The following is a 13,191-nucleotide window of genomic DNA, read 5'->3' as shown; positions in this document are numbered from 1 at the left end:
TTGTTGTTGTTGTTCTTTTTTCTCTAATTGCTTTAGGTGTAAGGTTAGGTTGTTTATTTGAGATGTTTCTTTTTCCTTGAGCTAGTATTGTATTGCTATAAATTTCCCTCTTAGTACTGCTTTTGCTGCATCCCATAGGTTTTGGATCATTGTGTTTTCAATGTCATTTGTTTCTAGGTATTTTTTGATTTCCTCTTTGATTTCTTCAGTTACCTCTTGGCTGTTTAGTAGTGTACTGTTTAGCCTCCATGTGTTTGCATTTTTTACAGATTTTTTCTTGTAATTGACATCTAGTCTCATAGCATTGTGATCGGAAAAGGTACTTGATATGATTTCAATTTCCTTAAATTTATCAAAGCTTGTTTTGTGACCCAAGATATGGTCTATCCTGGAGAATGTTCCATGAGCCCTTGAGAAGAAATTGTATTCTGTTGTTTTGGATGGAATGTTCTATAAATATCACTTAAGTCCATCTTGTTTAATGTGTCACTTAATGATTGTGTTTCCTTATTTATTTTCATTTTGGATGATCTGTCCATTAGTGAAAGTGAGATGTTAAAATTCCCCTACTCTGATTGTGTTGCTGTCAATTTCCCCTTTTATGGCTGTTAGCATTTGCCTTATGTACTGTGGTTCTCCTATGGCGGGTGCATAAATTTTTTACAATTGTTATATCTTCTTCTTGGATTGATCCCTTGATCATTACATAGTGTCCTTCTTTATATCCTGTAATAGTCTTTATTTTAATGTCTATTTTGTCTGATATGAGAATTGCTACTCCAGCTTTCTTTTGATTTCCATTTGCATGGAATATCTTTTTCCATGCCCTTAGTTTCAGTCCGTATGTGTCCCTACATCTGAAGTGGGTTTGTTGTAGACAGCATATATATGGATCTTGTTTTTGTATCCATTCAGCCAGTCTATATCTTTTGGTTGGAGCATTTAATCCATTTACATTTAAGGTAATTATTTATTTATTCATTTATTTATTTGTGGTACGTGGGCCTCTCTCTGTTGTGGCCTCTCCCATTGTGGAGCACAGGCTCCGGATATGCAGGCTCAGTGGCCATGGCTCATGGTCCTAGCCACTCCATGGCATGTGGGATCTTCCCGGACTGGGGCACAAACCTGTGTCCACTGCATCAGCAGGTGGACTCTCAACCACTGTGCCACCAGGGAAGCCCTTAAGGTAATTATTGATATGTATGTTCCTTTTACCATTTTCTTAATTGCTTTAGGTTTGTTTTTGTAGGTCTTTTTCTTCTCTTCTCTTTCCTGCCTAGAGAAGTTCCCTTAGCATTTGTTGTGAAGCTGCATCTTAAATAGAAATAAATGGTCAATTCTAGCCAGAAATAAAGAGGAGTTCTTCATGAAAAATAATAATTATGAGTCAAAATCATGACCTGGAATTTGCCACATCTGGAATCTAGTAAACTATGCAATTTTTTTTTTTATTCTGCCAATTAGCTAAACATTGAATCCAGGCCTCAGGACTCACTTTTTTCCATGCAGCATAATTAAGTTGTGAAACCTTTCTGCTTTTCTTAGTTTCCTCTGGAATCAAAGCCTTATTCTGACCTCAGTTGGTGTTGGGGAGTCCCTGCCCTCTTGTTTCTCCTGTGTCTACCTTATTTCTTCTGTGGATTCCCACCTGGATCCTACTATATGTGGAAAATGGTGACCAGTGTTCACTGCCCAAGATGTTCTCACTATTCAGTTTCCCAATGCTGGGACCCTCCAACGACTTGAATTCCTTTAAATGTCCCACTTTGACATAGAATTGAAAGAGCTGCCTCTATACATCCTGCCCAGCCTCCCCACAACATACCTGAGTTTTGATTACTAGTAAATGTTAAACTAAGAATGGAATCCAGAAATGTGACTTCCAGACTAATGTTCCTTCTCTACTTTTCTTGTAACTTCTGATGACTTTTTAGTTATCACCTTTTAATTCCTCTTCCTTTCTCTATTGTTCTGTCCTCTGTATATAATATATGATGTAGTTAAAATATTTATTACAGTATGCATAATATATTTTATATATGAATGTGGGTAAATAATTATCTGTATACAATTAAACGCACCCATTTTATTTTTAAGTGAATCCACACATGTATTAGTCAGGGCTCTCCGGAGAAACAGAATCACTTATATTTAATTATTTACATTTTTTTAAAATTGGACCCTTTATTTTTGGATTGTCACCAAAATCATTTTGGCTTGGAGACACACTGTGAAGTTTCAGAGGAAAAGTGGGTTAGTAGGAGACAGGAGAATGTCTATCAGCTGCACCAACCATTTCCTTATAGGGAGGAAAATCAGCCACACAAAGAATAAAATTGGTTTTGTTGTGCTGGATAAACAAAAGGAAGGGGTGGTCTTCACAGAACCTGGGGATCATTCTTACAGGTGGCATCATCATGATGGCAGCAGTGGTGGCCATTATCTCCATGCCTTCTTCATTGACATCCATGAAGGAACTGTGCAGGACCTTGGGCAGAAAGAGGTCTCTCTTGGATGACACTCCAGAAGAGTTGCCCTGGCCTGCTCCAAGGCATCCATCATTCCCATACTGCAAAGAGCATCCTGCCTGTCCTATTTCTCCACCAGTTTAAATCTCAGGAGGAAACCTTCCACCTCTTCTTCATTCATCATGTCTAGTTTTGTCCATTCTATGATTTTCTCATAAGTAAGTTATATTTCCACCCTTTTCTAACTGGTCTTTTCATCTGGAAGCATGATGAACATATTCAGCTACTTGCCAATATGGGGAAGCACCAAAATTTTGGTGAATAGTTCTCCTATATAGGTCTTTTTAAAGGTATATTCCTTAAGCATCATTTGCACAGGTTGTCTTCATTCTTGCTGAGTTTCCATTGTCTTTCTTTAGTCTGCACTTTGTTAAGTTGATGAGCCCAGTTTCCTTTGAATTAGATGGCATTCACAGGAATCAGATTAGTCACTGAATTAACTGAATTTGGAGACAGCAACTCTATAATTTTACCTTTTAACTTTTGGCTACCCAGGTGTTGATGTGGTTTCTGGACTCCTCTGAAATGTTGCTCAAGTCGACTCTTCCATCTCTGCTTGGTAGAATTTGCAACAGGAAACTCTGAAAGATGAGAGGAAATCACAGGCCTTTTCTCCAAGGAGACTGTTGGCTGTTCTAAGCAAGTAGCGTGTGCCAGTTCTGTTAACCTTGGTGAGGAGTAACTTGAAACCCTGGTGAGCATCTTCACCTCTGCCTCTGCTTTTACTTAAAGAAATGCCTGGGACACCTGGGCTGTGGTTTTTCCACTTGCTCCCATGAAAACTATGACCAGGGCAGAGAAGATGCTCATGGGGTAGAAAAACATGTTTCTCAATATCCGTACAAGTCAGAAGTATATTATAATATACTTGTGTATAACATAATTACATACATATATATTTACATATATATATATGTGTGTGTGTGTGTATATATATATATATATCCTTTGGAATAAGGAATTGACTCATATGATTATGGAAACTGAGAAGTCTCAAGATCTGCAGTCACCAACTTAGAGAACTAGGAGAGCTGATGGTGTAGCTCCAGTCTGAAAGCCAACAGGCTGGAGACCCCACAAGAGAGGATCCAATGTTTCAGTTCCAGGGCAAAGCCAGGAAATGACTGATTTCCCAGTGAAGGCATTCAGGCAGGAGGAGTTTTTCTTACTCAGACTTTTTGTCCTATTCAGGTCTTGTTACTTAGTAAGAGGCTCACTCAAAACGGAAAAGCCAATCTCCTTTACTTAGAGCACTGATTGAAATGCTAATCTCATCCGGAAACACCTTCAGAGACACATCCAGAGTAATGTTTGACCAATTGTCTGGGCACCCTGTGGCTCAGTCAAGTTGACATATAAATTTAGCCATCACAACACATACTTAAATACAATTAATCTTTGTATTCAAATATTTGCCAAGAATATCATTACCTTTATTTAAAAAAATCTTTATAAGCAGATATTATCATTTGAACTAGAAACTTGCATACATTGCAGAGAAGAAAATCCTCCACCGCCTGCTCATGTTCCAGGATAAGATGCTTATTTTACATGATTGAAAATTGAAAAAAAGATTCTGGAAATGGGTCAGTAGAAAATCAGAAAGCCTCCTAAAGGTAAACTCATTTAAAAGTGGGCTAATCATGGTCTTATGGGTCCTCCACCTGCCATTCCCCCTCCCCCCAAAACAAGGTTTACTACTGTAATGAGTTTGAGCTTTTTTCCAAATACATTTTTTTTATCAAGAAGAAAAATATTCTATCTTCAGGTGTTTCTCTGAGTGTCATTGTTTCATGTTCTATTTTAATTATCCACTAGATAACACTAAAGTATATTAAAATAAAAGTGAAATGAAATCCCTTTTAAATCAACATGTGGAACAACTCCAGAAATGATTTATAATACATTCATTCATTCTGGGAAGACTTTGCCACATATGGATCTGCCACATGGGATTTTTTATCCCTCAAGCTGTCAACTTTGTTACTAAACCACTGAGACTATGGTTTTTGTCTGAGGCCAAATCTCTCATTCTTTTTCTTTTCTGCAGACCTCTCACTGGCTTCAAAGAGGAGATACAAGGAAGAAGGGCTTTCTTTAGCTCTTGGGAACTGGGGCAGAGGTGCTTTTTCAGCATTTAACAATACAAAGAAGGAGAAGAAAAGATGATCATAGCTAACTTTACTGTAGCAACTTATTGCAGGGGGGAAATTGCTACATCAAACAGGAGCTAGATGCTTTCAGGCACTGCTTCCGTACTAATCCTCTCTCTTGAGCACAGATAAGGGAAAAGAGATGTATGGCTGTCATTTTATTCTCTGCTATTATTTAATAGAGACCTTCATCCAAGACAAATGGGATTTTATTAGGTAAAAACTAAGTACAAATGTGAATCATCTATTCTGGTCTTGTGGAAAGGCTCCTTTTATACTTATTCTAAGCCTTGCTTTCATACTTACTCATTAATTCTGTTGAACTAATGCAACAATCACTTTCTCTGAGTACTGTTAAAATATTATTAGAGTCACAAATTTACTCATGGTCTTATCTTCTGAGAGTTTCAAAGTAATGAAACCTAGGACTAGTGCAGAGGTTACAAAGAGGGGGCGATTTTCTCTCTTCTTGCACATAGGAAATGTTCAATAAATGTTAGCTGTCATCATTGCTATTATGAATATTAATTGTTATTTGCCCTCTCATTCCCCCATTGACCTGTCGGCTATCCCAGTGCCACCACCAAAACACACACACCTGCATACTGGCAGAACAACAACCCACCATTCACATTTACACTCAGAGAAATCCAACTGAAAGATTCCACAATGACCCATTCACAAGGGGGTTAATGTACATCCTTGTACCTGAAGACAAGAAGAATGACATCCTTGCTCACTCCCCAACCATAAGAATACAAGACTAAGAGGAAAAAAAGGAAAACTTTCAATTTTGTTCCATACTGCCAAGAGGTCCCTGTATGATGCAAAGGAATAAGCCCAGATTTTTAGAGTCAAAGGGACCTGAGTTTGAATCTCAGCCTCCTGCTTTACTAAATCTGTGATCTGAGTTTAATATACTTGTCTATAAAATGGAGCTAGGGAGAACCTACATCATAAAATATTTCCTGTCCCAACTCATGTCTCAGGGACTTAAAATCAGTAATTATGAAAGGGTCCAGTTTCTGCTAAAAATTTCCATCGATTTTCTTATAATTAAAAGTCAGGAGATTGGGCTAGAAAATCCTCTTCCAAGGTACCTTATGGCATTATGAAATTATGTTATACATAGATTCCTGAAGCTCCTAGTTACATGATAGTCCTTAGTTAGCCTTTGGGAATTACCACAATCTTGACATCAATCTTTTTTTTCCCTAATTTCCCCAGTGATGAAAATTTTTTGCTTTAATTTAATATCTTTGTAGGTTGCCAAAGCTCTGTAGGCTTAAGCTTTGGTATTTTAAGCTTGGGTCTTATGAATTTAAGTACCCTCACCTCATGAGTTACAGCCAAGATAAGCATTCTGCTAGATGCTGGCTATACTTATTCCAACTATCAATATATGCTTAAGAACTGGGGGATAAACATAGAATGGGTTTAGAGACCTGTTCTGAGACTATCTCAGTTCAAACCTCCATCAATCCTGCCATTTGCAGTAATATGGATGGACCTAGAGAAGATTATACTGAGTGAAGTAAGTCAGACAGAGAAAGACAAATACCACATGATATCACTAATATGTGGAATATAATAGATGACACAAATGAGCTTATATACAAAACAGAAACAGACTCACAGACATAGAAAACAAAGTTATGGTTACCAGGGGAAGGGGGATGGGAGGAGGGATAAATTAGGAGTTTGGTACTAACATATGCACACTACCATATATAAAATAGATAACCAACAAGGACCTACTATATAGCAGAGGGAACTATACTCAATATTTTGTAATAACCTGTAAGGGAAAAGAATCTGAAAAATAATATATATATATATGTATAACTGAATCACTTTGCTGTACACCTGAAACTAACACAACATTGTAAATCAACTATACTTGAAAACAAACAAACAAATGAAAAAACTCCATAATCTTGAGTGGTGAGCCATGCTGCCCTTATGGATTCTGGGGGTTAATATTAGCTCTGAAAATAGAGGTGGGCAAATTTTGAAAAGTAAAACAAGTATCAGTCTTTCTCTTTATAGTACTGAGCAAGTAGGTTTTATTATTTTAAACTAAACACCCTGGCAACACTTTCCTAAGGTTCTGAAATTAGGTATTTTTATTTTCATTAAATTGTGTATGACTTTAAACAAACAAACAAACAAAAAAGCAGCTGAAGATAAGAAGAAACAAACTGTGCATTTCAGCTCCCAGGAAGACAATAAACTGAAATCCATCTCAGTATTTAGTTAGTCAAAGACTTCACAATTTTCCAAAAGAGGGAGAAGGAAGACAATTCCTTCAAAAACACAACTAAGTGCTGTGCTCAGACCACTTGACTTCCTGTTTCATTATTGCTGCTTTTGCAACAATATCAGGCAGCACGGAACACAAGGTATGTCTCATCTCCAGCCCCCACTTCCCACCCCCGCAGGCCTTTCAAAAACCCTACCCAAGGTCTCTGTCACTGGATACTCAGAATAGCCCAATCTAGAACTTACCTTATTTTCAAAAATGTAGCCATTGGTTTGTGTATACTTCAAGTTGAATAATAGATATGATCTGTCTTCATGTTTGCTGATCTATCATCACATTAGATCCTTTAATATTGATCATATGTATTTTAAAGCTCCTATGATGGTTCAAAAATTTAGGTGACATCTGGGTCTGCCTTGTTTTCTCTTCATTTTTTTCTTGTTATTTTGATGGAATTCTGGATATTATGTTCAGATGAATAGTAAAGACCGAGGTAAATAATTTTCTCATCTATCTTCTCTCTATGTGGGGAGTTGAATCTCTTTATTCAGTATTTTAGCTGGATTTGGGACTTGTTTTTCTACCTTCAGGGCACCACAGATTTCAAACATCTACAGGGTTGGGATGAAAGTATGTAATGCTTAGAGTGGGACCTGGGGCTCCATAATATAGTTTTTTGAGAATTGTATTACCATCCTCAGCTGTTGACTGCCCTTGCGTACCTGCTCCATGGGTGTTCCCTTTACTCTACTACCCCTGTACTAGCACTAGCCTACTTCTGCTTATAACTTTGCATCAAGTTATACAGAGGGAGTGTTCTTGCTTGGTTCTACAGTTCCAATCTCAGTCTTAGAGAGGTCTTGTGATCCTGGACTACAGGAGTAAGAATTTTTCAGTGTTTCTTCCCCTTTATTGTAGCCAGAGTCTGCCTAGTGTTTGGGAAGGGGGTGGTTTTGAAGGGAAGGAGTTTCCTGACCTTCACCCTGTAGTATTTATAATTGATAGTTGACTTATCTTTGTGTCATGCAGAATCATGTACTCCATAGATTTTCTCATTTCCACGTCCAGTGGCAGAGAGATTTTTTTTTCCTCTGTCAGTCGTCTATGTTTGCTTGGGCCTTGGGAGCTGGAAGATTTCCTGCCCCTTCCCCACCAGCTTAAGTCTTTTGATTAATATAAGAGAAGGACATGGGGAAGAGTGGGATTTGGGTTCTGAAAGTCACTAGAGGGCTCTCAGCAGGTCTTCCATTCTGCCCTCAAACATTCTCTTGAATAGCCAGTGGAGGCCAATGTAAAATAGTTCATGTGTGAATATAGGCACCCCTTGGGTTCAGTGTTCTCAGTTATTCTAACCTGTCGTGCCAGCCCATAATAAACTTACAAGAAATCATTAAAATTGTGGCTGTTTTATTTTTACCTATTTTTACAGCAGCCACCTCTTTCTTTTGTGCTCTGTCAACAGGGAAACAATTTGGTGTCCCATGTCTCCTTGTATAGATCTAGCACTCTTTAGAACTTAATGCAGTTTGTTGCCCTGTAGACTCAACTCTCTAATGGATTTAAGGAAAACTGTAATTTTTTTAATGGATAGGGTAAGAGCAATGTTCTCTTGTGGGTTCCTACATTGTAAGCAGAAGTGGAACTCTATATTGAAGTACTCTAATGTCAATTTCAGAAAATAAAATAGGTAAACTTTTAATTTCTAAAATATCTATGCTGTTTATTTACCTTTGGATTTATGTTTCAGATTAGTTGATGCCTTTTGCAATCAGAGACATTAGAGGCACAGCCATGACTGACATTTTTCTAAGTTAAAGAAATTGAGAGCTTGAATTCCGCTCATCTCCTTGAACTTGTTTTCAAATACTCATCATGTCCATAACTTGTCATAGAAGTTCTTAAAGGGAATACTTTTCTGATGTGGATTCGTATTTTTAACTTTTTCTTATTGTGGTAAAAATACGTAAGATGAGGTTCACCCACTTAATAAAATATTAAATGTACAGCACATTATTGTTAACTATACATACAATATTGTACCATGGACCTCTAGAATTTTTCATCTTGCATCACTGAAATGCATCTCCCCATTTCCTTCACCCCCCAGCCCTGGGAAGCCACCATTCTACTTTCGGCTTTTAACGATTTTGACTATCTTAGAGACCTCATATAACTGAATCATGCAGTATTTGTCCTTCTCCTACTTGCTAATTTCATTTAGCATAATGTCCTCAACATGGATGAGACTTGAAGACATTATTTCAAACTTTTGATCACAATCCATATTCCTAACAGTACCACAATATTCATCTATCTTACACGAGAGAAAATTGGCTGTTAAAACCAAGTATTACTTATGGTATTAAAAGTTGAATAAAACCACAAAATAAAATAAGAAAAATGCATTCTTGTTTCTTCAGTCAAGACTTTGCTTTGCTGCTGTTAAGTAAATCTTCCTATTTCATCTTGTATCAAGTAATCCCTACAATATAGTGAACAATGACACAATAGGGAAATTAACACAACTGAAAATAGTTCTTAAGCATCTTAGCAAGGATAAAGCCACATAGAAATTGCAGGCAGTTGCAACAATAGTTAAATTGGTGGTCAAAAAGAAAACTGAGTCAGAGAACAGAATACCGAGAGAGGAAAATCCAAACTTCTAAACTCCTGAAATTGGTAGCATCAAAATGCACCCCAACTGGAAGTAATTATAGTTAAAATTCATTGGTCTGACATAATCACCTGTTTCACATCATTATTTCTTCCAAATAAGCAAGTAGAGCAGATATTAGTTTGATGCAATGTAATATGAACAAGATTTGGAGTCATCAACCACGATTTAAATCTTGTACTCAGTTGTTCCACGACTTTGGATCACTTAGTTACTCACTTGGTTAATCTTGGTTTTTTCATCTGTAAACTAGGTGCTAGTATCTAATTCCCAGGGTGTAAAGATTAAAGAAATGTATATAGATGTATAATGTGTATAGCACAGTTCCAATCACATAGAAAGTATCAGTTTTCTTTGTCTAATCTTGTAAAAGCTTTCACAGGACTTTGCAGTGCTTTATCCTTCTGCCTTCTTTTAAAACCAAGAGGCACTTGACATTGGTTCACCTTGGAATGACTCAGCATCATCAGATAAATTCTCCCTGCTTTTAAGTCCTCTATCAATTACTGTCAGTGTAATTCAAGGGACAATTAATCACTTACTACTTATGAAATCTCTTCTCTTGCTGTCTTATGGCTAACCAGCAGCCTGATTTTCAAATTAACTGTTGGTGACTTTCTCTACCTCTTAATTTGTAAGCACCTTGAAACCTGAGAGTGCCTTTAAGTTTTTCTCTTTCCAATAAAGTTTTAGCAAATACAGTAAATTGGAAAGTTGTCATGTTTTTGAAAATAAAGCATACTTGTGCAAATCTATATTTAGTAAGACATTCAAGGGTCCCATTTATTTATATGGTTTGCCCCTGCACTGAATATTCTCATTCAACTATGAGTTTATAGCATTTAACATTTTTTGTCATTGTGTGTACGTTAATGTGTCTGTTTCAAGTAGTCTCTCTCCACTCAGCTTCAGGATTTATAAATTGCTCCCTACTGTAACAAATCGACCTACCTATCAGCGAATTTCCTTTATTACAACTTGAAGCTAACAAATTCTGTCTGGTGACCCAAAGAGTCTGCCAACCAAACAGGTAGATATGCTCTGTGGAAATAGTTTTTCTTAGTACCACATAGGACTTACATTATAGATTCATTTTCTGTATGAGATTTACATCATTGTTTGTCAAAACGTAGTACTTCATTGAATGATTCAGAAGGATCGTTAAAAGTACAGATTCCTCAGACATACTTAAATATTCTGATTAATGGAATAATATATAATAATAATAGTAATTGTATAGTTGCAACTGCCAACTAAGAAACCACAGACAACTCAAAGTTTGATAATTTTTATGGACTTAGTGTTTATGGTGACAACCTACATTCCCTTCCCCACCCCTCATATATTTCCTGCTTCTTCCTCTTGATTGCAAATTTCAGTGAGATCTTCCTTGCATGAATGATAGCATGTCAATTGTGAAGTTTTGATTAGAGAGATTAAAGGAAAGGTTAAAAAAAGAAGATGACACATAAATAACAACAGATAAGGTTCTTGCTACTTCCCTCTATGGGGCACTAATTCATTTATTTGTTTATTTTTTTAAAAAATTACTTATTGTATTTGTAGATTTACATTTATTTTTCACTCATAATACATATTTATATATTTGTTGATTTCTTTGTCAGGCCCTATGTCATGCTCTTCTCTATAGGTTTTCCTAACATTTTTCTGTCCTTAATATATTCTGGGTAAGCATATATATACATGTACCTGCAAACACACACACACACACAGCCCACAGCATTTGAAGTCCATGCTCTATACACATTTTAAGCCAAAGATTTTATTTTATACATCTCTATAACTCCATTCAAATCTCACAAAAATTCTCATTTCAGATGGGAATTCAGTGTGGAAACTGAGATAAGTAAAATAAAGTTACCCAATGTCACTCAGCTAGAATTTATCAGAACAAATCAGAACAAAAATTTAACACAGGATTATCTTTGCCCAAATCTATGCTATTAACTTTTAACTCCTCAGAAAAACCTAAGACTTCTAGAATTTCTCCTCTACATATTATGAGCAACTCCTAAATAATAACTTATATTACCCATGGCATCAATAAACAAAAAATAAATTGATGCATGTTGGTAAGAGACTGTAATGCTATCTGGTTTCTGACAGCTACATTCCTGTGTATTGGAAGGAGAAGGAATTAAATTGTTAAAAAATAAGCCTATTGCTAGGGTATTTTTTATATATAAAAATAAAATGTAATAGTAAATAAATATTTATATTTAACATATACTCAATCACTGATCTTGTACGTTCTTGCTACTTCTCACAAAAAGTATTTTATGAGTACTAATAATGGTGGTGATCTTTTTTGTAGAGAAACAATTCCCTTCGAAGCTGGTTTATAGGCAACAGAGATCAAGTAGATGGAGAAAGAAACTTAGAGGAAATCTTAGAGTCATATGCTTTGACAGTCAAGTGGAATATAGGACATTAACACAAGTTATGTCCTAACATGATTGAAGTATGACAAATTCAAAAAATTCAAATCCGTATAGGCACACACACATTGAGAGAGAGAGACACAGAGACAGAAACAGAGAGAGTGGGATGCCTAGCTACATAAAAGAAAATTCAAGGATGATGTAACATTACAATTTTATATGTATGTCAGTGTCTTCATGCTCCCAAATCTGTTCTCTTTGTCTTTGCATGAAATAAACTCCCTTTAACATTTGCCTGATTAACTCCTGCCCATCCTTCAACAAACAGTTCAACAGCTCAGTGTTCACCTTTTTCAAGAGGATTTTCAAAATCCCTAAGTTTCTTTTCCTATGAGTTTGGAGCAGTGGATATGTTTGCAGCCATCATGTAATTACTAATTAGGACAGTTGCCTGATACAGACCATTTATACATCAGATATTGTCTACCATACCCTGACTAATATTAGAGTCAGAATTATCTTAGAATTATCTCTGTGCTTCTCATCTTCATGACTGTAAGTTCCCAGAGGATGGGGACTTTCTGATTTTACTAAGAATAGTGCACAAAATGGGTAATCCTAAAGATTTGTTTGAAATAGACTAACATAAGGAAACTAACATGTTTGTAGACTTGAATTTTAAAGTATTTCCTATATATATCCCATGTGCTCTGGTGGTTGATTACACACACACAACTACAAAACAAAACAAAACAAAAAACAACACATGTCCATTTCCCTGTACAGATTTAAACTATTTCCAAACTAGTTCCAATAAAAATAGAAATTGCCCTAATAAGCCTGGAGAGAAATTAGTCCTTCTACTTATTAGTGCTACTCCTTACTAAGTTTTGTTCTATTTTTTTAAGATGGCAAAAATTTTCAAATTTTTGTCCAATAAAATCCCCCAAAGGTGGAGAGGTATTTTTGTGTGTATTTTGTGAAATTAAATAACTTATCCAAAAGAGCAGTTAACCAATGGAAGGAACAGAAATATGGTCAGTTTTGCAGCATCTCATCACTTGGTAAAATACCTGACAATTCTATACATCGTTAGCCATACATGTTGTTTGCTTTCCTTTGGTTAAATGAAACACAGCCCAAAACAAAACTTCAAATATCTTTTCCC

General features: G+C 36.2%; 1 pseudogene; it reads right to left on the bottom strand.

Moving 5' to 3' along the window:
* Positions 1-2,257: 2,257 nt before the first annotated feature.
* Positions 2,258-13,191, bottom strand: part of LOC114896600 — a 75,197-nt pseudogene continuing 64,263 nt past the window's right edge.

This window comes from Monodon monoceros, unplaced genomic scaffold (assembly GCF_005190385.1).
Source record: "Monodon monoceros isolate NGI ecotype Baffin Bay Population unplaced genomic scaffold, NGI_Narwhal_1 Super_Scaffold_16, whole genome shotgun sequence".
NCBI classification, from domain to species: Eukaryota; Metazoa; Chordata; class Mammalia; order Artiodactyla; family Monodontidae; genus Monodon; species Monodon monoceros.
This window is presented reverse-complemented; position numbering and strand designations above follow the sequence as displayed.